We start from the raw sequence: 22,227 nt of genomic DNA, 5'->3' as shown, positions 1-22,227 counted from the left end.
GAGTCTGCTGGTCAAGTTAGTAATGAAAGATGGGTGGTCGGGCCGATCAGTTGAGAGAAACATGTTGGTTCGAGCAGGGGCAAAGTAACAATGTAAAGACTGAAGAGTCAAATGTCCTTTACCTTGAGTGGGGGTTACCTATGTATAGCCGAGAATCCATGTCCTATTTAGATGAAGCTTTCGGGGTTGTTGGGTTGAGGTTGTTCGCTAAGGTCTTCGAGATATGTCCTAATCCCGGCGGAACTGTCCTCCTTATCCATACGAGGTTCTCCTTTCTTGGTTGCACTTATCCATGTTACGTGATTCCCACATGACCGAAGTGATAAAACGGCTACAGAAGTGACATGTGGTACCCGGGCCAGTAAAACATAACCCAAACAATTCCCCTCTGCTCTATTATGTTCCTTATGCATTTTTTCTTTCCTTTTTTGAACAACTTGTTAAGAAAAGAATTCAGAGAAAATCTCATACAACGCCACTAGTAGGCCTCTCATGGATGATCTCCCCCAGGAAATTGGAGCAGTCGGTAAATAAACTTCTGTCCCCTGATTTAATTTTTCCATCTGTCCTAAATTTATGTTAGTGTTTTATTACGTGTGAAGACTAGTGAAGGCAAAACTCATCTCTATCAACGCGACAAGGCGAAATGGTCGGTCATCAGTCATGAGTCATGACACCACAGCGACTGAGCGAAGTGGTCACAGACTCACAGCAGGTCCAAACTCGGGTGAATCCAATTTTCATTAATGGTCAACTGATTTAGGGGGCGTTCGGTAACTGGAATGAAAATCCCTCGTCATTGCAGCCACGCCAAAATGTTGTGTTCTGGGACGAGCCCCACCCCTTTGCGATTCGGTGCTTCTCTCACTGTGATTCTGTGCTTCTCTAACACCAGCATATGCTGAAACGGTTCTTCTTTTCATTGTCATTGTTCTCTCACGCCAGCATATGTTGAAACGGCTTTCTTCTCATTGCCATTGTTCTCCATCGAAGAAATCCTCTTCCTGCTGGCTCTCAGGTAAGCTATTATTTCTTTGTTTTCTTTCAGATCTGTGGATGGAAAGAGACTCATCTACGATTTCCTGTAGTTCAGTAGTAAGGACTTATCGTTGCTTCTCCACCTCCACCGAAGAAACTTTCAACTGTGTTCTGGTATGTAAATCTTCTATTCTTTTTTATTTTTATATACTTTCTCGTATGTTTTTACCATCCAATGCTTTTTTGGAGTTTCCAGTAGATCTGCATTTTTGGTATTCCGTATGTGTTTGAGAATGATCTACATTTGCATTAATCACTACTCGCATCAAATGGTTGTGTTCAGCTGATGATCAGATGCCCTTCTTTCATCAATTCCATATACATACGTACTTGCTCTACTGTAAAATTAAGAGAGTAGTATATATACATGTATTTTAATTTGCTTTTGTTTTTTAACTGGATAGGAAGAGGATGAATAATGACACAATAGTAACACTAGCCAAAGCAAATCATTATTTATATATACATGTATTTTATCCATTCTAGAGTAGAGAGTCGAGTAATCCAGCAAATTACAGGAAACAAGTAGAAACAAGCAACAACAAATTAATTACAAAGTAATGAAGGTGAAGACAAACAAAAGCTAGAGGGCCATTTGGCAAGTCTTTTCGGGAAGATCTTCTGATTGCTCTGACAGTCAAAAGATGCATTGAGCTTTTGCATGAAGATCTGAGCAGTCCGAAGCTAGTTTGGCTACCACGCGTCTTTCCCTGCGTCTTTACGTTTCTTTCTGCGCGAGAATAAAGCGAGAAAGAGAGGAATCCAAACAACAAAGATAGGAATCCAAAACAACAAAGAGTGGAATCCAAAACCAATCAAAATGAGAAATGAAAACTGCACTGTGATTTAGTCGCTTAGATGATTTGAAGTTTACCTGGTGGTGGTTGGGCTCCAGTACATTTACTTGGTAGAAATTTTGAGTGCCAAAATAATTGAGTATTTTTGGCTTGACAAGTTGTGTATTTTAGGCTTTTTTCTTATACTAGCGTAGGGGCCCCTGCTTCGCAAGGGCTGGATTGGACTTGCATTCATTACTACTTAAAAAACAGTTTCTTGAAAATTATTAATATGTGGTCTTTAAAGTGAGATATAAAGAGACCATGATGTCATGGTTCCTTAAAAGGTGCACCATAAAAAAGAAAAAGAAAGTTCATTAACATTTATGAGATTGACAATAGAAAAAGGGTGTAGTATCTCATGGGAAATGTCAATTTTGATGACATTATCAGTTCAGTTGGTTAGGTTCTAGCAGGCATGCATGAGCGAACCTTGGTGGATTGTGAACTTCAAATTCACTAATTCAAACATGACAAGGTAAGCCTAGGTGGGTTGTGAACTAATCAAAATTATTAATACATTAATTTACATCAAATCCGAATCCCATGAAACTTCAATGGAAAAAATACAATGAATAAAGCAAAAACAAAATCAAATAGAAATTACAAATTTACTAGGAGCCAAAAGAAAGTAGATCTAGCAAGCTCACCAAGGATTTTGCACCAGGACACCACAAAGTTGGAAATCACAACTCCAAGGGTTAAAATTACATACTGAAATCATAAGGAAAATAAAAATAAAGAGACCAATTTTGGGTAGTGAAAAATGAGATCCTAACTTGGTAGGATAGATTGGATTAGTGGTGGATAACAATGAAAAGGATAGAATTTCAATTACTATGCATCTCAAGTAGAACTTCAAGGAAAAAACCATACAAGTAAGGAAAATAAAAATAAAGAGACCAATTTTGGGTAGTGAAAAATGAGATCCTAACTTGGTAGGATAGATTGGATTAGTGGTGGATAACAATGAAAAGGATAGAATTTCAATTACTATGCATCTCAAGTAGAACTTCAAGGAAAAACCATACAAGTACAAACAATGGGAAACAATAAATAGACAACATTTCTTCTTGAATGCAGTTTTATTTCAGTTCTTACAAAGAGAAGGTTATATGAAGGGTTTTGAACGTTTTATGTGTAACAGCCCTAGATTTCAGTCTTCTTAGTGAATTTCCTTTGTCCTCCACTCTTTTTTCTTTTTTTGATCAGCAGAGATCCCCTTCCTCTCCTCTTCTTGCCCTATAAACACACAAACCCATGATAAGGAAAATTCTTTATGTTAGCATTTTAATTTTTTAATGTATATGAGAGAGAGAGAGGGGGAGGGGGAAATTCATATTCATTCTCCTAACAGAAGGAAGAACAATTGGAACAAATTCAATTGATTAATAATTAACTAATAAAAAGTTGGAATCAGCATAAATTCTAGAAATTTCCTTGATTGTTTGTATAAATCTGTCTTTCTACAAATTTTTATCATTTCTGTGCTGTTCAAGAAAGTCACCATGAAAAGGTTTAAGCATTTTTTTTATTACTTATCCCGAAAAATAATATGAATGAACCATCCACATCAATAACTTAGGTTTAAGGAAATTCTGGGTACTAAAGTTTCCTACAGACCTATCTACTTTTGTTGATAGATATCTCAGAAATGATGAAGAATATAAAGAATTTTGGAAAAATTCTTCCATGTCTTTCAAAATTGGCCAATATAAATTCAGGTAACAAAACCTATAAATAAAAAAAAAACTGGTTCAAATCGAAGCAAAAAATCATGAGAACTTTATATTAAATAGTAGAAACTAATGGAACCTGAGAAATATACATGAAGGTCGATGAAGAAGTTAGAACAATTGGAATTGCATGCATCTGTTAAATGTTGGGGTATGCGAAAAAGGGCTTTAGATAAGATTAAAGGGTAAAGATCTAAAGATGCATTTTCATGGAGAGAGAGAGAGAGAGGGAGAGAGATAGTGGTGAAGAGACAAAAAAGAGAAGTTGACGAGTCTACCAAGTAAATCTTATTAATTTAGATGAGCTTCCAATTCAAGAAAGCAGGATATAAGAAAATAAGTGTAGGGTTTTCCAGTGCCTCATTTGCCAACTCTAAACCTAACTAAGATGCAATAGTTATTAAGGGAAATCCCAGTTGTCTTAGTACTATGGTTTTAACCGTGACAACTCATCGGGGGGGGGGGGGGAGCTTCTCATTCTATGAACATAGGCATCAATGTTAAGTTCTTCCATTTTATTTATCAACATAAACCCTGACAATAGCAATTTCATCTCTCCCTGTCTCCCATTAAATGGACTTAGAAACAACAAATTTGAGACAAGAAAACCTTTCCTAAAATCAAAGCCTCAAAAACCACCTTCCTTAGAAGAAACAAAATATGCAATTGACTTGTATATTTTGTTTGCCTCTATGAGAGCCAGAGCTGCATCAGAATACCCAAAAAGGAAATTAGATATTTTATTTGAGGAACATGATCAACATACTATGTGATCATCTTCACGTGGATGGAGGCTCCCATGCTTTATACCCAAGATACCCAAATACCTATCCATGCCTAGCATAGAGGTATCAGATGCAATACTTGTTGGATACAATGCCAGATACTGCATGGATACTTTAGAGTACCTTGTAGCATTAACACTTCTATATTATGTAAAATGGTATTTTCTTAACAAATTATGTTATTGAATTTCTAAAATGACATTTGGTTTCAAAAATTAGATACAAATTCATGACATAATCATATCACATGCTATATACATATCAATGTCCAGGATATCCCCATTTCCCATATCTGTGTCCATGTTCATGTCTATATCTGCATCATAGTTTTATATGTTACGTGATACAACATACTGAATTCATTTGAATTTCTATCATTGAAAACAAGATGGATTCTACATCTTTTCATGATAAAAAAAATATGATAATTTTTCTGGAAGACACAAGTCTTTGAAGAGAATTCTAGCCAAGTAGGCTTCTGAGGTAAAATTGTGTCCCCTAGTCTGCAGTAAAAGAATTTAACTCAACAATCATGAATCATATCTGAACCACTAGTCTTTACCTAATTACAATTCATATCAATATCAGTTCAAAAAAGGCGATAAACTACATTTTGGATAGGAACGAATAGAGAGATGGAGGATTGATGGGAATTTACAAATAGAGAAGTGATAAGTTTTTCTTTACCCATTTATTTAATCGTGTAGCAGATGATGGCATGTGGTGAAGCCTTTTATCTGATGTTCTATCTAGAAATATTGAACCAAAAATTTGTTTTTTTTCTCCATTTCTAAGTCATAATCATAGATGTGTGACCCAAAATCTTACTAGGTTTATCCATATAAATAATCATTTTCTACATTTCCTTGTCCATATCTTAGATCCCTAATACACCTATAACTATACTTGGAATTCTATATCTGATGAAAGAAAGCTAATGAGAGAAAGAAGGCAGGATAAGAAAAAGGAAGACTCAAAAACTCTAGTTGCAGTTAACAGCTATTTTTATTCTAGAACTGTAAATGCATATGCTGTATTGTTGTTTGGTAGAAGACAAGCTATTTTATGGGATTATAAGAGAGGGAATGAACTGGTGTATCACAATAGCACAAATATATCTCAAATCAACTGGCTATAAATGATCTATCTGTAATAATGAGCTGTGCTCCAGAACCTTAAATGCATTATGTTGTCCAGTACAATGGAGAATATGAAGTACTTTCCGAGATTTTAAGAGACACAATAGACTCTGAAGTAACACAACTGCCTAAAAACATCTTGTATCAACTGGTAGTAAATGGTCCTGTCTAGGATTGACTTTGATCCATAATTGGAGGAAAAAGGAAATAAGAAAACATTTTTCCTTAATTTTTCTTAGTTTTTCATTCTAAGCTGAGGGCACTGCAGTTAACTTTTGCAGACATAAATTCCATATTAAATTTGCATCTTCAGCCTACTTCTGGATTTTGAAGGTATTCTTATGCTCAGTGTGAAGGCTAATCAGATGAGAAATTTGAGGTAAATATTTGCATAAAGCTAAGCTAAACTTTAGAAAATAATAGTCCCTGGTTGTTCTCCTTAACATGTTGAAATCAGGCAACCTCGGTTGTTATGTGTTTGATTAGCGTTTATGTATGGTCAGTCATTACCAAAGGTTTCTGCTTAGGGAGCATGAGAAGCAGAGGAAATGACTCACTTGAAATTGAACATATGGGGAGATTGGAATGCACAGGCTGGTAGGGAGCATAAGAAGCAGAGAAGATGAATCACTTGAAATGGAACAAATGGGGAGCTTGGAATGCACAGGCTGGCACCCAAAATCAAATTCTAATAGAGCACTAAAGAAACTCAGTCCATTATGCAGCAAAACCCCACAATGTAACCTCTGATTTATGCTTCTAAGTTATCTTTTTATGCTTCCTTAAAGGAAAAAGAAAAGGTTTCCAACTTAAAATATTGTAACGTGTGATTCAAACTAGTGTTTCACTAGTGGTCTTTTGTTGCTTTTTGGAACCCCCAAACATGTTATTTGTCTCAAACTACCTATCTTACTCAGACTGCTTTTCATGAAGATGACAGTTTGTTGAGGTGGAAGGGTCTGGTTTGTACCACAGACCTGGGTCCTTCGCTTGTGGACTTCCAAATTGCTAACCCACTTGCTCACCAGAAAATAAAAGGATGGGGATGTGGGGACTAGGGAGAAAAAGAAATAGCAGGGAAATGTATCAACTGGATTGGATCTCTTCACACTAATTACTAGTTAATGACCACCCTGTTTTACAGAGTAACTATACCTATGAATTTTGTTGGGACTCACCATTTGAAAAGCCATTAACTTAACAGTTAAAAAAATTATATGATCTTAACGTTCAATGCTAACAGAATACAATGGCCCACGACCCCCGATTACGATGGTTTATACACAAAAGAAGAAGAACCTCCTCCCTCTCTCCCTCTCTCTTCAGGAGGTCGGTTCCCCTCGAAGGAACCTTGAAGTAGGCAGCAACCTATCATCTGGTACCAGAGCACAACATTTCACCATGCCTAATACTCGATCAGCTTCTTTAGATGACCGGGTGGACCGCTTGGAAGTCTGACACCCTCAGTGTTCATTTTGGGCCGACTGCATATGAAGACTGGGACGAGGTTCTCTTGAAGCTTAAACAAATAGGGCCTGTTCGAGAGTACTGTTGAAATAATTTAGTTGTTGGTGTTAGGGTCTGTTTGGCTAGTTAAAGCATTTTTTATTTCTATTTTTTTACTTCTGTTATGTCTGTTATTGTACTCACTTATAGCAGGGGCACTAGGGTCTTTTCCCTTCTTATTTTTGCTGCCCTATATATATTATAATAAAAGCTGGCGCCGCCAACACTGTTACATTGCCAATCCCTTCTCTTCTCTTCTCCCTTCTCTCTTCTTCTCTTCTCTTCTCTTCCTCTTATTTCTGGCCGGCCACACTGTCAAGATGGTACCAGAGCGGGAATACTGACTGAGAGAACAGATCGAACAAACTTCACTGAGAGAACAGATCGAACAAACTTCACTCTTCCAACTTGTTGAATCTGGGCGGAACAAAGATCTGAATCTGGACTGAGGAAAACAGATCTACAACTGGTACAGTCCTTCCTTTTTCTCTTCCTTACCCTCCTTGGTCGTGTACCAAGTGAAAAAACCAAATGAATCTGGGCTGTTGAATGCTGTCAGATCTTTATACCTCTGTTTTTTGGGATCGTGTGATCCTGTTCCTGTGTTAAGGCGACTGTAGGTCAAGGATGACCTGTTATCTCAATTATTTGGCTTGATTATAAGTGTTAAGGATCTCTCCTGCTGATTAATGTTCTTAGACATTCTGGAAGGCTGGTAGGTTGGGACTGTTAAACCATACAGGTCTGAAATCTGCCGAATATTGCCTTTTTTTTGTCCTGAAATTGGTACTGTTTGTGCTCAGACTGTTTTCAAACCCAAGTGTGTGGGTGTGGACTGAGTGGAGCATTTTTTTGTGGAGTAAGGAGGGGTTCTAAGTCCGGTGTTTAGGACTGATTGTCTGTTTTGACCATGCCGTTTGAGAATTCTGCTACTTCAGAAATTTCAGGGTGCCACAATGGAGTGAATGGGGGAATGGATATGAGTTTCCCCATGGCTGTTATTCCCTTTGATGGTCTGAACTACCTTGAGTGGTCTAGGGGAATAAAACTCTACATCACTGCTAGGGGGAAAATAGGATACATCAATGGGAGAGTGAAGGAACCGAAGTACGGAAGTGCTGAATATGATAGGTGGAACCAAGAGAATAGTATGGTGATGTCTTGGCTTTTGGTTTCCATGCTGCCACAGGTAATGAAGACTTTTATGTGGGCTGAAACTGCTTGTGAGATGTGGGAACAAGCGAAGTCCACCTATTCAGAGCAGAGACACTATGCCAAGATATATCAACTACAAGCTGAATCCTCTACTTGCAAGCAGGGGGAGAGGAGTCTCTCGATGTACTATTCTGATTTGACATCGATATGGAAAGAACTTGATCACTATCAGAATGTGAATTGGAAGTGTGATGAAGATGCAAAGGCGTATAAGTCACTTGTATCTCAGCAACAGGTCTTTGCCTTTCTCCTAGGGTTGAATCCTTCATATGAGTCCATCAGGGTGCAGATCTTGGGTAGTAAAGACTTTCCATCAGTTCAGGAGGTGTATGCCTTAGTGCGGTCAGAAGATAGTAGAAGAAGTGTGATGAATTGTGTAGAAGGGGAGTCAGTTGCCCTAGCTGTCCGGGGAAATTCAGATACAAATGTCGGAGGTGTTTTTAAAAAAGGTGACTCTCAGAAAAAAACAGATGATAAGAGTAAACTTTGGTGCACTCACTGCCAGAAGACACGACACACGAGAGATACATGTTGAGATCTCCATGGAAAACCTAAATGGGCACAGGATTTGGGTAAGAAGTCAACACCTGATCAGGGCAAAAAACCAAGCTAGTAGAATCAGAAAAAGTATAACTCAGCTAATATTGCGTCGACAGAGACTAGTCCTTTGTAACTCAGGAGAGGCATCCCAGTTCTGACCCTAAGGAAGAAATTATCAACTCCTTTCGTGAACATTTGGAATTGTATGGTAGGACTCTCCGCCAGATGGATTCTGGTCCTACTCCCTCTACCTCTTTTGCGTCTACATCAGGTAATGCTGCCACTGCCTTCCATGTGTCATCTCATACTACTGATTCTCCTTGGGTTATTGACTCCAGAGCCTCAAACCACATGACCGATAACTCAAATTTATTTCAGACATATAACCTTCTCTCTGGGAGAGATAAGGTGAGACTAGCTGATGGTTCTTTTTCTACCATAGCTAGCCGAGGTACATACCTCTCCCACTTGGCCTTACCCTTCCTAATGTACTGCATGTTCCGAAGTTACCTATTAATTTGCTGTCCATTAGTAGTATAACTCACTCCTTGAACTGTTCAGTCAATTTTTTTCCGTCTTCATGTGTGTTTCAGGATTTGGCCTCGGGGAAGATGATTGGTAGAGGAAGCATGGTGGATGGTCTCTACGTGTTGGAGAATAAAGTTGGTCTTGTGGCTACAGAGTCCATGAGTTTGTCAAGTGAGAGTCAAGCCTATTTATGGCATAGTCGTCTAGGTCATCTTTCTTTTGAGTCATTAAAAGTTATGTTTCCAAAGTTGTTTGAGTCCTTGTCAGTGAATCAGTTACAGTGTCAGACATGTCAATTGAGTAAACATTGTAGAAGTTCTTTACCTTTGCGAAATAAAATATCTGGATTTCCATTTCATATTGTTTATTCTGATGTTTGGGGCCCTGTTACTCAACCCACTGGGGCTGGATATAAGTACTTCATTACCTTGATTGATGATTATTCTAGATACACCTGGGTTTACCCTATACGATCTCGAGATGAAGTGTCAAAAATTGTAAAAGACTTTCAACGCATGGTGTTCACTCAGTTCCAAACGGAAATCCATATCTTCCAGTCGGACAATGCGAAGGAATACTTCCATAGTGATCTCATGGAATTTTTTGCTTCGAGTGGGTCACTTCAGCGAAGCTCTTATGCTAGGACACCCCAACAAAATGGTGTTGCTGAACGAAAGTACCGTCACCTTCTCGAAGTAACTCGTGGCTTATTAATTCTTATGAATGTGCCAAACGTTTTTGGATGGATGCAGTCTTGTGTGATACATACATCATCAACCGCATGCCCTCTCGGTTACTAAAGTATAAGGCCCCAATCAGCTTTTGTTTCCTACAGCTCCGTTGTCCACCATTCCGATGCGTGTTTTTGGGTGTCGTTGCTTTGTCCATAACCTGTCCCCTACTCGAGGTAAGCTTGATCCTCGGGCTATTCCTTGTGTTTTTCTTGGTTACCCTTTATCTCAAAAGGGTTATCGCCGCTACGATCCTACCTCTCGCAAGTACTATATCTCCATTGATGTATCATTCATTTAGAATCAACATTTTTTCTCGGTTTCTCCTCAGGGGGAGAGTAGGGTTGAGGAGAAACAGGCGACTCAAACTCAACTACCTCTTTTACCCAATCCTCCTCCATTCCGGGTTTTTCATCATCGCCATAAAAGCTAGCAGAGTTCAAGAGCCGTGGAACCTGACACTATGCAACCAACATCATCGGATTCACCAGAGGCATATCCGTCTCATCAGCCAGGTACACTTGCTCCTATTGATATGTCTGTTCCTCTAAATGTTGATTCACCTGTCATCAATGATCTTGATATTCCTATTGCTAAGAGAAAGGGTGTTAGGTCTTGTACCACTAATCATCCTATATCTAATTTTGTGCCCTATGATCATGTTTCACCTTCATTCCATGCATTCCTCTCTTCTGTGGACAGTGTCCCCGTTCCTAAGAATGTGGCAGAAGCTTTGTCTAAACCTGGATGACAGATGCAATGCAGGAAGAAATTGATGCTTTACACAAAAATGACACTTGGGAGTTGGTGGACCTTCCTGAAGGGAAGGAACCAGTGGGTTGCAAGTGGGTGTTCACAGTGAAACACAAGGCTGATGGAACTGTTGAAAGGTACAAGGCTAGACTGGTAGCAAGAGGCTTTACACAGGTATATGGAGTGTGGACTGTGCGAAGACTTTTGCTCCAGTAGCCAAGATGAACTCTATCAGGATCCTTTTTTCATTGGCAACAAATCTTGACTTGGAACTTCACCAATTGGACATAAAAAATGCTTTCTTGAATGGTGACTTGGAAGAGGAAGTGTACATGACCCAACCTCCAGGGTTCTGTGCCAAAGGCAGTGAACAAAAGGTGTGCAGGTTAAAAAAATCTTTATATGGGTTGAAACAATCACCTCGGGCTTGCTTATGCAGTGGGTGTCCTTAGTCAGTTCATGCACAATCCTAGGACAACTCACTTTGAAGTTGTAGAGAGGATCCTGAGATACCTCAAGAAGTTTCCCGGAGCTAATTTGTTGTTCCAGAAACATGGTCACTTAAAGGTGGAAGTATATACTGATGCAGATTGGGCAGGAGCAGTCAATAACCGAAAGTCTACCAGTGGGTATTGTGCCTTTGTAGGAGGAAACCTGGTCACATGGAGAAGTAAAAAACAAAGTGTGGTGGCTAGATCTAGTGTTGAAGCAGAGTATAGAGCGATGTCTCATGGGGTTGCTGAAATCTGTTAGGTGAACTGGGTTTTGCAGTGAGCAATCCTATGTCACTCTACTGTGACAATAAAGCTGCCATCAATATTGCTGCTAATCCAGTCCTGCATGATTGGACGAAACACATTGAAGTGGACAAGCATTTTATTAGAGAGAAACTTGTTAATGGAAAAGTGTGTACTCCATATGTCAGCTCAGAAGAACAACTTGCAGATATCTTCACCAAAGGTCTTCATCATGTGCGGTACAAAGATTTGTGTGACAAGTTGGGCATGATTGACATCTATGCTCCAACTTGAGGGGGAGTGTTGAAATAATTTAGTTGTTGGTGTTAGGGTCTGTTTGGCTAGTTAAAGCATTTTTTATTTCTATTTTTTTACTTCTGTTATGTCTGTTATTGTACTCACTTATAGCAGGGGCACAAGGGTCTTTTCCCTTCTTATTTCTGCCGCCCTATATATATTATAATAAAAGCTGGCGCCGCCAGTACTGTTACATTGCCAATCCCTTCTCTTCTCTTCTCCCTTCTCTCTTCTTCTTCTCTTCTCTTCTCTTCCTCTTATTTCTGGCCAGCCACACTGTCAAGAAGTACCAGGCCCAAAATTTTTCTGCTTATGTAAAGGAATTCATTTTTGTTGCCTTATCCGTCCAGAAATGGTGGGCCTATCTATTGGGCTGGCACTTCATTATTCAAGCAGACCAGAGGAGACTCAAGTTCTTGTTGGAGCAATGGGCCCACACAGAAGACCAGCAAAAATGGATCTCTAAGCTTCTTGGGTATGACTACTCTATTGAATACAAACATGGGCCCATCAATAAGGCAGCAGATGCCCTCTCTAGTGTAGTCGAGTTACATAAGTTGGCAGGCTCTCAACCCATTCACCCATTATTTGAAGCAATCAGGTTGGAAGCTCGCGATGCACCAGAGTTGGCCCAGATACAAGCCCATTATTAGCAGGATCCAACTGTAATACCAGGATACACCATGATGGGCCCATATCTGCTCTATAAAGGGCGGTATGTGTTACCTCCCTCCTTCCAACACATTACTGCTCTCTTACAACTATTTCATGACTCACCGCGCGTGGGGGCGTTCTGGAGTTCTGAGGACTTATAAACGGCTGGCCTCACACTGCTATTGGGCTGGTATGAAAAACAAGGTCTAACAATATGTGGCTGCCTGTCCCGCTTGCCAACAGCAGAAGTATGACTCTCAGGTACCTTCTGGATTGATGCAGCCTCTCAAAATACCCTCATAGGTGTGGGAGGAGATCTCTATGGACTTCATTACTGGGTTGCCCAAGTCCAACAGGCAGTCAGTTATAATGGTGGCCGTCGATTGCCTTGGCAAATATGTGCACTTCTCATCACTTCTGCACCCCTATACTGCTGCAATGGTTGTTGAAGTTTTTATCATGGACATGGCCAAGTTACACGGAACTCCCAAGTCGATTGTTTCGGATTGCAATCCGGCCTTCCTTAGCCAGTTTTGGAGGGAACATTTCCGGCTTCAGGGGACTAAGTTACACCGGTCCACCAGCTACCACCCACAATCCGACGGCCAAACTGAGGTGGTGAACAGGTGCTTAGAGATATATTTGAGATGCTTTACAGGGGACAGGCCATGACAATGGGTCCAGTGGTTATGTTGGGCCGTATATTGGTACAACTCCACATACCAAGGAGCAGCAGCCATGACTGCCTTCAAGGTCGTGTATGGGAGGAATCCCCTCGCCATTCTGCCATATGAATTGGGATCCACCAGCGTGGCTGCCGTTGAGACACAATTGATCAACAAAATTGAAGTCCTATAGGATCTTTAGTTTAACTTGAACCAACCAACAGAGAATGAAGCGCTACTATGACAAGAAGCACCGGGAGATGGAGTATGGGGTTGGGGAATATGTTTACCTAAAGCTTCAACCCTACAGGATTTTGGAAACTTAGCCAAGTTGCTTATAAATTTGGAGCTTCCCCCCACCTCCCACCTTCACCTAGTCTTCCATGTATCCTTGCTCAAGAAATGCACCCAGCCCACAGTCCATCGTCAGCCCAACATTGCCCACATTCACTGACGACGGAGGTCTAGTTATTGAGCCCAAGCACATCACAGATTTTAGATGGGTTAAGAAAGGGAAGCGGGTCATCTAGGAGGCCCTGGTAGAATGGGATGGGCTACCTGCCATCAATGCCACTTGGAAACCTTATTGGGAGTTGAAAACTCAGTTCCCCAATCTCAACCTCGAGGCCAAGGTCGATCTGAAGGAGGGAGGAGATGATGAGAACCCAAGGGCCGACCCAAGCCCAGCCCGTTATGCTATGGCCCACGACCCCTGGTTACGATGGTGTGTACTCGAAAGAAGAATAACCTCCGCCCTGCACCTCAGCAGCTCCAGACCACGATCGAGGGAATCACAACCGAGTTTGTTAGAATTGCCGTGTAACGGTCAGCTACAGTTATATAAGCTGAACCCTCTACCAAGAAATGAGAATAATAAGAATCCTTTCTTTGCTCACTTACTCACTCTCTCTCTCTCCCTCTCTCCCTCTCTCTTCTTCAGGTGGTTGGTTCCCCTCGAAGGAACCTTGAGGTAGGCAGCAACCTATGAGAGCCCTCATGGAGGGGGCTACTTGTTGCTAGAGTGAGAGCTGCCTAGTGTTAAGCCACCGAGATGCTGCTGTGGAAGTGTGATGGTATGTTACAGTTGAAATTTGTTATATGGTAAGGTGGGAATCTTAGAAAGAACATTAATTCTACGAAGTTCTATGGTCATTTTCATTCAATGTGTAAAAAACGGAACCAATCAGTGAACCAGGAATGAGGGTGGTTCCCGTTAATCTGCATTTGATTTGCTTGAGGTCGGACATTAGAAAAAGGCAACACACACACACAGATATGTAAACTATGATACCTAAATACTGTATATGGGTGCTGTGCCATGTCTGGTGCTCTAGTTTTTAGTGTAAATTCAGTTTCTGACACTCTGTCCAGCCGTTTCCTTGCCATATCTGGGAAACATAGTATATAAGTTGGCCTGCCATCGAACAAGAAGTTTGTACTAGTTTTCATAGTCATAATGCCAGGTTTATAGATTCCATCTGGTTAAGAAACTAGTTTGGTTCAATAACTGTATAACCAGAGGAATCTGTCCTAGTTCATATTTGCTTCAAGCCTCCCGATTGGGTTGCTAAAACATTGGTGTCATCTGAATATCAGAATGGCAAAATAGGATCTATGTAGCCAACCCCATGTATTTGGTACAAGGCTTCGCTGAAGATGATGGAACATTATATGTGTAGATCATATATGTTCATGTATATAACAATCTACCAATGTTTTAAAACGCGGAGGCGTGACGTGAGACATTCCACTACCTAAAGCGTGAGGAGTAGTACAGAACGCAAGAGGCGTAAGCCTCCCGAACACAAGGAGGCGTAAGCCTCCTTAAGAGGAGGGGGGTTAGGAGGAGGATGAAGAGTAAGGGGGGATCTCATTTTTTCTTTATTTTTAATAAAAATCTTTTATATTAAGAAGAATAAAGATGCCTAAAATTAGTTGAAAGGGGGGGGGGGGGGTCTACTTGCAACTGTATTAGAAAATTCAAGGGTGGTGATTGCAATCACCAAACTTCAGGGGAGATTTCAGCAACGGTTAGAAACTTCAAGGGAGGTTTCAGTAATTTACCTTTTTTTCAAATTAACAAAAAAAAAAAAAATGGAACCATTCTTCCATTTGAGTGGTGGGTAAGCCAATTCAACCATCTAGGCCAATTGGGTGAATCCATGATGTCATAGTTAAATAAAAGATGTAGAAAAAATGGGCCATTTCTCTAATATTTTATATTGATCATATTAAAGAAAAAAGTGTCATAAACAAAAAATGTTTTCATTGATGATCCGAATGAAATACAAATTTTAAAACCAACGAAAAAAATGAAACTGATTTCCTATTTGGTTCAGGTCAGCCGTCAGCAGTTCAACTTTTAGGTCTAATGTGTTAATATTTGATGTCATAATTAAATAATAAAAATTAAAAACATGATAAAAAAAATAAAAAAATGAAAAAAATACATAAATTTTGCAAAAGAAAAAAAATCATTTGGGTGCAATACCTAATATTGTATATTTATCATATAAACAAAAGCATGTGTCATAAATAAGAATTATTTTTATACACATGGAAAAAAAATTAAAAAATGTAATTTGAATTTAGTCCCTTTTTAATTGCGAGGGTAAAAAAATGTAATTTGAAATATTATTTTTCACCTCATTCAAATCCCTCTCATTAAGTCATATATTTGAGGTATTAACGTCCATTCTCTCTCATTAAATGATATATTTAAGATATTTTCTCACCAATTAGTTATGTTCCAATACTTTTAACAATATAAATCACATTTTTTTTTTCAAAGTTGAACCAAAAAATGAAATTGTCCTTTTGTCTAGGGGGTGGGTAAGGTCAGCCAATAGGGTCAAATGGGTCATTCCATGATGTCATAATTAAATAATAAAAATTAAAGAAAGATAAGAACACAAAAAATACAAAATATTTGTAGAAAACATGCACATTTGGGACATCTATAATATAGAATTATTTTGTACACATAGAAATATATACAAAATTTAAAATAATTTGGATGTATATTACTATTTTCATCATCTAAAATTGTCACGTGCAAAGCATCTGCAAATTTACTAGTAATACATAAATGCTCAAATGGCACATGGGGGCTAATTCTTTCTTTTCAAATTTGATACTCATTGATTCCATTCTTGCTCTTCACCTGCTCTTCCTCAGTCTTTGGTCACTTAGCTGTAGTTTCATTTATAGTGAACACTCAGAACTTGAGTCTTGTAATTTATTCATTTAACCCATGCATGATCTTATTAGCATAGTAGCAAGAGGTAAAAGGAAACTTACCATTTTATAATTTTCCTTCCATTTTTCTACATGCTTTTTATTTTACTTTTATGTTTAGTCATTGTAACTCATGTGTCTTTGTCATCTTCTTTATAGTAATCTGCTATCTGCTTTCCACTACAATGTTGTAACATTTTATCATCTTTCAAATGCAAAATGGCTTTATGGTTATTAATACATACAAGTTTTCTTACTGAGCAAATTTGACATAGTCCAGGTGCCATCCTTCATCAGAACAGATGAAGTAGTTATTAATACAACAAATGACTCATATATCACTAGGTGAGTGCCAATGTAATAACATTCATCATGAACGACTATAAAATAATTTTTGATAATGATACAACATCCTTTAAATGTTGTATTGCTGCATACTTTAAGGCAAGGTAGTAGCATAATATTGATTCTATCTTGTTTGCAAGTGTTTAATATTAGAAAAGAAAGACATTATTTAATGAAATGTGCATTTACATAGATTTATCTGCACAAGTAGCAGTGGGTCACATAGATCTTTCTCAGCAAACCACCAGTTTTGGTATTGATTAGTCATCATCTCATATGTTTCTATGTACTTCTTTTTGAAAAAATTAAGGATTTGGTTACTATGTTACATTTATAGGACAGTTAATATTGTTGATAGGGCTATAAATATAGGATAGTAAATATTGTTGATAGGGCTATAAATAGATTGAATTTGAATCAAATCTTATCCATCGGATTAGAAATCAGGATGGTCTTACATGAATCAGGAACCTCTATCTTGGCTTGAGGGAACAGATGCAGTTGTCGTTGATCCTCCTAGGAAAGGGTTGGGCCAATCTCTTATCAATGCATTACAAACTTTAGAATAATCTAAGCATAAAGCTACAACATCTAAAAGAAGTTGTGGAGAGTGGAGGAAAGGTTTGTGGAAGCTGCAAGATGGAGGAAAGCTTTGAAGATTGAAGTGAAAGATTTCATCTTTGAAGAGATAAGGATCAAAGGGTTGCAGAATTTGATGACCAGGGAGGCAAAGAAATCCATGGTGCTGCTGGAAGGTGCCGAAGTGATTTAGTGGCTTCTGAAGTTTGTAATGGGAGCAATCTCTAAAGGTAAGCAGTTGAACTATATGGATTTCGACTTAGATGGAAGAAAGAGATATGAGCTGGAATGCAAGAAGAATGCCAAAGGTCTCTACATTACACTACAGGAGTTTTTAGGAGGAAAAAAGAAGCAGTTTTCTTCCCAGAAGGTAAAAGAGGTCAAGGCTGGAAGGAAGTGGCTGAGCTATTGAGTGACTTTGTACTCTGGCTGAAAACAAAACAAACATAAGCTTTAGAATGGCAAAGAGAAGTGGCTAGACGAAATGGAAAGGAAGAAACCACTGAAGAATTTGGTAATTGTGGAAAAGGGAAGAAGCTGTAAACTGATAGCCAAAGGAGGAAAGGAGTGGGGGAAGAAATATGTGGTGGAAACATCAAACCCACCAAAAGACTGGAAAAGGATTGCACAGGCGATACCAAGAGAATTAAAAATGACAAATCTGATTGTTATTACACATTATGAATCATGCAAGGCCTTGCTTGATCTGGGTGAAGTTGAAGCAGAGATCTTGGCATTAAATTTGAGAGGTTGGTGCTTTCACAGTTTCGACATGGTGTCCTCTTTCAAACACCAAAAGCTTTGAGGTTGAGGATAATTCTATTGTCTGGTTGCTTGGCCTGTTGTTCAATCTTTGGAAGGAAGAGTTGCTACAGTCAATAGCTCTAATTTGTGATGTCAGATTAGACGATTCGAATTTGAGATTCGACTTAAACGAATCGGACTCAAATGGAATAAATGGTCAAATTCGAACATAATTTTTGTACCGATTATTTAATCGGATCGAATTCGAATACATACTGATTCGCTTTGACAAATATTCGAATTCGATAATAGATATTATAATATATAAATATATTATATACTAATTTGACTAACTTGTAGTACACCTTTTACACATGACCCAAAGCGTCACCTGTTCTACTTATTACAAAAGACAAATAAATGTTGTTCCTGATTCGTTTACCGAGATACCAAAAGCCTTTCAACTTTTTCAACTTTTTCGTTTACCGAGATACCAAAAGCCTTCTTTTCTATATCTCTTCTCCCCTCTTTCTCCTCCCTCTTTGTCTCTTCCGTTCTCACACTCAGGATGAAAACTTTTCTGTAACACCTTTCGTTTTGGCGCTTAGGATAAAAAAGGTTAGAGAGAAAGTAAGGAGAACCAGCTTTTATCAAAGACGAAAGGGCTTCTGAAGATTAAACTTCAACTTCTGTCGATTGGGGCCATTATCCTGATCATTCACTTTGTCCACAAAGGGGCTGATCCTGTCACTATGATCACCCACTCGAGTGAATTCTCAGACTGCCCCAACATACACAGGTTTTGACCCCTAAAGAATCTCACTGATTGGCATATCAAAGACAGCCCAATCCGACACCTAGTGTAGTACCATAATCGAGTCTAGGGGTTAGGTGTAACTTTCCAGTTTTGCCCACCAGTTTCCAGGGTGCAGAGCATAACTAGAAAATGGTTCAGGTTCAGTGTTTCAAACAAACACACACTACATGTGCTTCATGTCTAACCTTGGCAGCTGAGACAAGTTACCCCAACCTACTTGGCAACACATTAGTGTTAGCCTTGGTAGAATAAACTCCCCCAAATCTATCCAACGGCTGAGAATATTCTAAAATAACACAAGTCTCATAAGTGTCCAGTTTAAGGGTAATTACACATAAACACACCAAATATAATATGAATCAATTATGTACTTTTATTCATTTACAATAAATGCATCAGTACATCAATCTGATTGGAGCTAAGGGCATACATTGTCTAACAGATCTATCATGGGAAAATCAAAGGTAAAGTGTTCATAATGCAGCTGTATATCATTTTTCTATCCCCTTATTTAGTCACATAAATTCCATGAAAAGTACTGTACTACAAGAAAACAAAAAGGAATTGCTTAGGTTTTGTCTTTTACTTATGGTTTCAATAAGAACCGGTCAAAATGGCTTGGTGCAAGAGTCGCCAACCCATTCCACGGATTTGCAAGACCTCGAGCAATCTACATCTACGCACACTACCCAGCAAATTAGTATGACCAGGAGCTTACATAGAGGAATAGAGAGCAACTTATTTATAGTAATAGCTTGAGAGGTTGCGTACCAAGCTTGCAATTCAAGCATCGTTGGCGGCTGCAATTTTAAGTCCCGAGAACATGATGGCTGCCTGCAGAAACAACAAACATTGAGTCCAAAAAATGAAAGCAAATTTCCATTGCCGACATTCTTCAACTAGCACATACCATTGACTCTTCCCAATCTATATAATGGCTGAGTCTCCTTCGGGAGCCCCGTTCCACGGACGGGCATGACGTCGTGGAATCCGCATCTACGCACACTACCCAAGCAAATTCGAAAATGCAGGAGCTTATATAAAGGAGTGCAGAGAGCAACTTCCCTATTGCAATAGTTTGAGAGGATGTGTACCAAACCTGCAATTCAAGCATCGTTGGTGGTTGCACTTGTAAGTCGCGGGGATATGATGGACACCTGTAGAAAGAACAAAGTTGAGTACATAAAATTATAGCGAGTTTGCATCGCTGACAATCTTCAACTAGCACATAACATTGGCAATTCCGAATCTATTTCACGGCCAAGTCTCTTTATGTCTAAAGAATTGGCCTGCTCAAGAGTATCGAGTAAAAATGGAGAAAAGCAAACGATTCTAGAAGACAAAACGGGAGATGCAGGTTATAGTGGCTTACTTTGCGCGCTTTGACTTGTTCCATCGGTGCTCCACTTAGTACACTTGAATCGTATCTGCCACATGATCTCATAGAAGGGCCAATTCCTGGAGATAACCGAGAATAGTTTTATAAAACAAGAAAAGAAAATACCTTACAATACCGATTACCAAACATAATCTTCTGTATCTAAGAAAACTTTTGCATGTAAAAGGAATACGAGGACTCACCTGGTCGTAGTCACTCTTGATACCTTAGCTTTCAACGGGAGCTCCAAATAACGTGTCTGTTGTGGCATGCTCGACATTGCTTTTGAAGCACTCATTAAGCCGTGCTAGTCCAAAATCAACATCCCACGTTAGAATCATTCCTTGTAATAGCCAAACCTTGAATATTGACTAGGGGATGCCTATCTCCTTACCAAGATAAGTAGATCCGAGTGGGGAAGGAAAGGAAATACCGGTGTTGATGTCGTACGGGTCTTCACCCGTAACTTATTCTTGAATTAGGGCTATCAATGGGTCGGGTCTTCCCAACAGATCCTCGCTCACCGAACAATTAATAACAGTTCTGGTTCAGTAAGTTTATCTAAATAAAGAATCGGGCCGATTCTTGCTCTCAACTCTCCCAAACCGATTCGGACCGAAAATCGTTCACTTTATTAAATATTTGTGATATATTGTTAACATTCTTATCATTCTATCATATTGTACACTAAAAATGTCAAATTTTATGTATAATACTAGTTAAAAGTGTTTGTTTTCCTAGCTTATCTCTAGTTTAATCTTTCTCCCTCAATTTTTATTAAGGTTACATTATTAAATTTTAAATTTTAAGTTCTTAGTTAAATAGAGTACAAATAGTTTTTAGCATAACTGGTTTGGTTGTTATTTGAAATTAGCTTTTATTCTTCTGATAACGGTTTTTGGTCTATGTTTTTGGGCCGATTAACAACCGGTTTGGGAATGCTTCTTCCTAGACCCGAGTCGGACCCAACCCATTGACAGACCTACGTAGAGTGGCCATTTGCTGGTAGAGCCACACCGTGAAACTTCCGAAAGAACAGTCAACCACGCATCCTGCACTATGAAAACAAAATGGTATCCGTTAAAAATGAGCATAATAGAATGAACAAAACCAACATCACCGAATAAATCAACTGTTAGTTACCTTGCCAAAATCAGAACTGACAACAGCACCGAAAAATGTGGTCGTCGACTTCTTCCTTTCTGGCTGCATCGGCATTTGCACCCCATTTATTCTAGGAAAACTAGAGGTAAAGTGTTCATAATGCAATTGTATCTCATTTTTCTACCCGCTTATTCTGTCACATAAATGACATGAAAAGTACTGTACTACAGTTAAACAATAAGGTACTGCTTAGGTTCTGCCCTTTACTTACGGTTTCAACAAGAACCGGTCAGAATGGTATGGTTCTAGAGTCGGGAACCCCATTCCACGAACGATCAAGACGTCGTTGAATCTGCATCTACGCACACTACCCAAGCAAATTAGTAAATGCAGGAGCTTATATTAGAGGAGTAGAGAGAGCAACTCCTTTATAGCAATAGCTCTAGAGGTTGTGTACCAAACCTGCAATTCAAGCATCGTTGGTGGCTGCGCTTGTAAGTCTCGGGGTTATGATGGACACCTGAAGAAAGAACAAAGTTGAGTGCAAAAACTTATAGCGAGTTTGCATCGCAGACAATCTTCAACTAGCACATAACATTGGCTATTCCAAATATATATCACGGCCAAGTCTCTGTGTGTCCAAAGCATTGACCTACTCAAAAATATCGAGTAAGAAATAAGAGAAAAACAATTCTAGAAAACAAAACGGGAGATGCAGGGTATAGTGGCTTATTTTGGGTGCATTGATTGGGCCCATTGGTGCTCCACTTCGTACACTTGAAACGTATTTGCTAGATAATCTCGTAGAAGTGCCGATTCCTAGAGATAACCGAGAACAGTTTTATAAAACAAGAAAAGAAAAT

The 22,227-nt window shown here is 39.1% G+C and overlaps 1 protein-coding gene and 1 long non-coding RNA gene across 9 annotated transcripts in view; one reads left to right on the top strand and one right to left on the bottom strand.

The window, feature by feature from the left end:
- The first annotated feature begins 367 nt into the window (after positions 1-367).
- Positions 368-22,227, top strand: part of LOC148803627 (uncharacterized) — a 34,976-nt gene continuing 13,116 nt past the window's right edge. For all 3 annotated transcript variants that reach the window (XR_016077617.1, XR_016077614.1, XR_016077616.1), the window contains exons 1-4: positions 368-526; positions 603-1,018; positions 1,094-1,152; positions 16,678-16,742. This is a non-coding gene — a long non-coding RNA (uncharacterized LOC148803627). The remainder of the gene's footprint in view (positions 527-602; positions 1,019-1,093; positions 1,153-16,677; positions 16,743-22,227) is intronic.
- Positions 2,928-22,227, bottom strand: part of LOC104591029 (uncharacterized) — a 31,571-nt gene continuing 12,271 nt past the window's right edge. For all 6 annotated transcript variants that reach the window (XM_088890221.1, XM_088890233.1, XM_088890214.1 and 3 more), the window contains 8 exons: positions 20,655-22,183; positions 20,464-20,567; positions 20,255-20,340; positions 19,982-20,039; positions 19,793-19,887; positions 19,654-19,716; positions 19,469-19,558; positions 2,928-3,116 (listed from right to left, as the gene is read on the bottom strand). The gene's annotated coding sequence lies outside the window, so the exon portion shown is untranslated. The remainder of the gene's footprint in view (positions 3,117-19,468; positions 19,559-19,653; positions 19,717-19,792; positions 19,888-19,981; positions 20,040-20,254; positions 20,341-20,463; positions 20,568-20,654; positions 22,184-22,227) is intronic.

Source organism: Nelumbo nucifera, chromosome 1 (assembly GCF_055504915.1).
Source record: "Nelumbo nucifera cultivar China Antique chromosome 1, China Antique-T2T, whole genome shotgun sequence".
Taxonomy (NCBI): Eukaryota; Viridiplantae; Streptophyta; class Magnoliopsida; order Proteales; family Nelumbonaceae; genus Nelumbo; species Nelumbo nucifera.
This window is presented reverse-complemented; position numbering and strand designations above follow the sequence as displayed.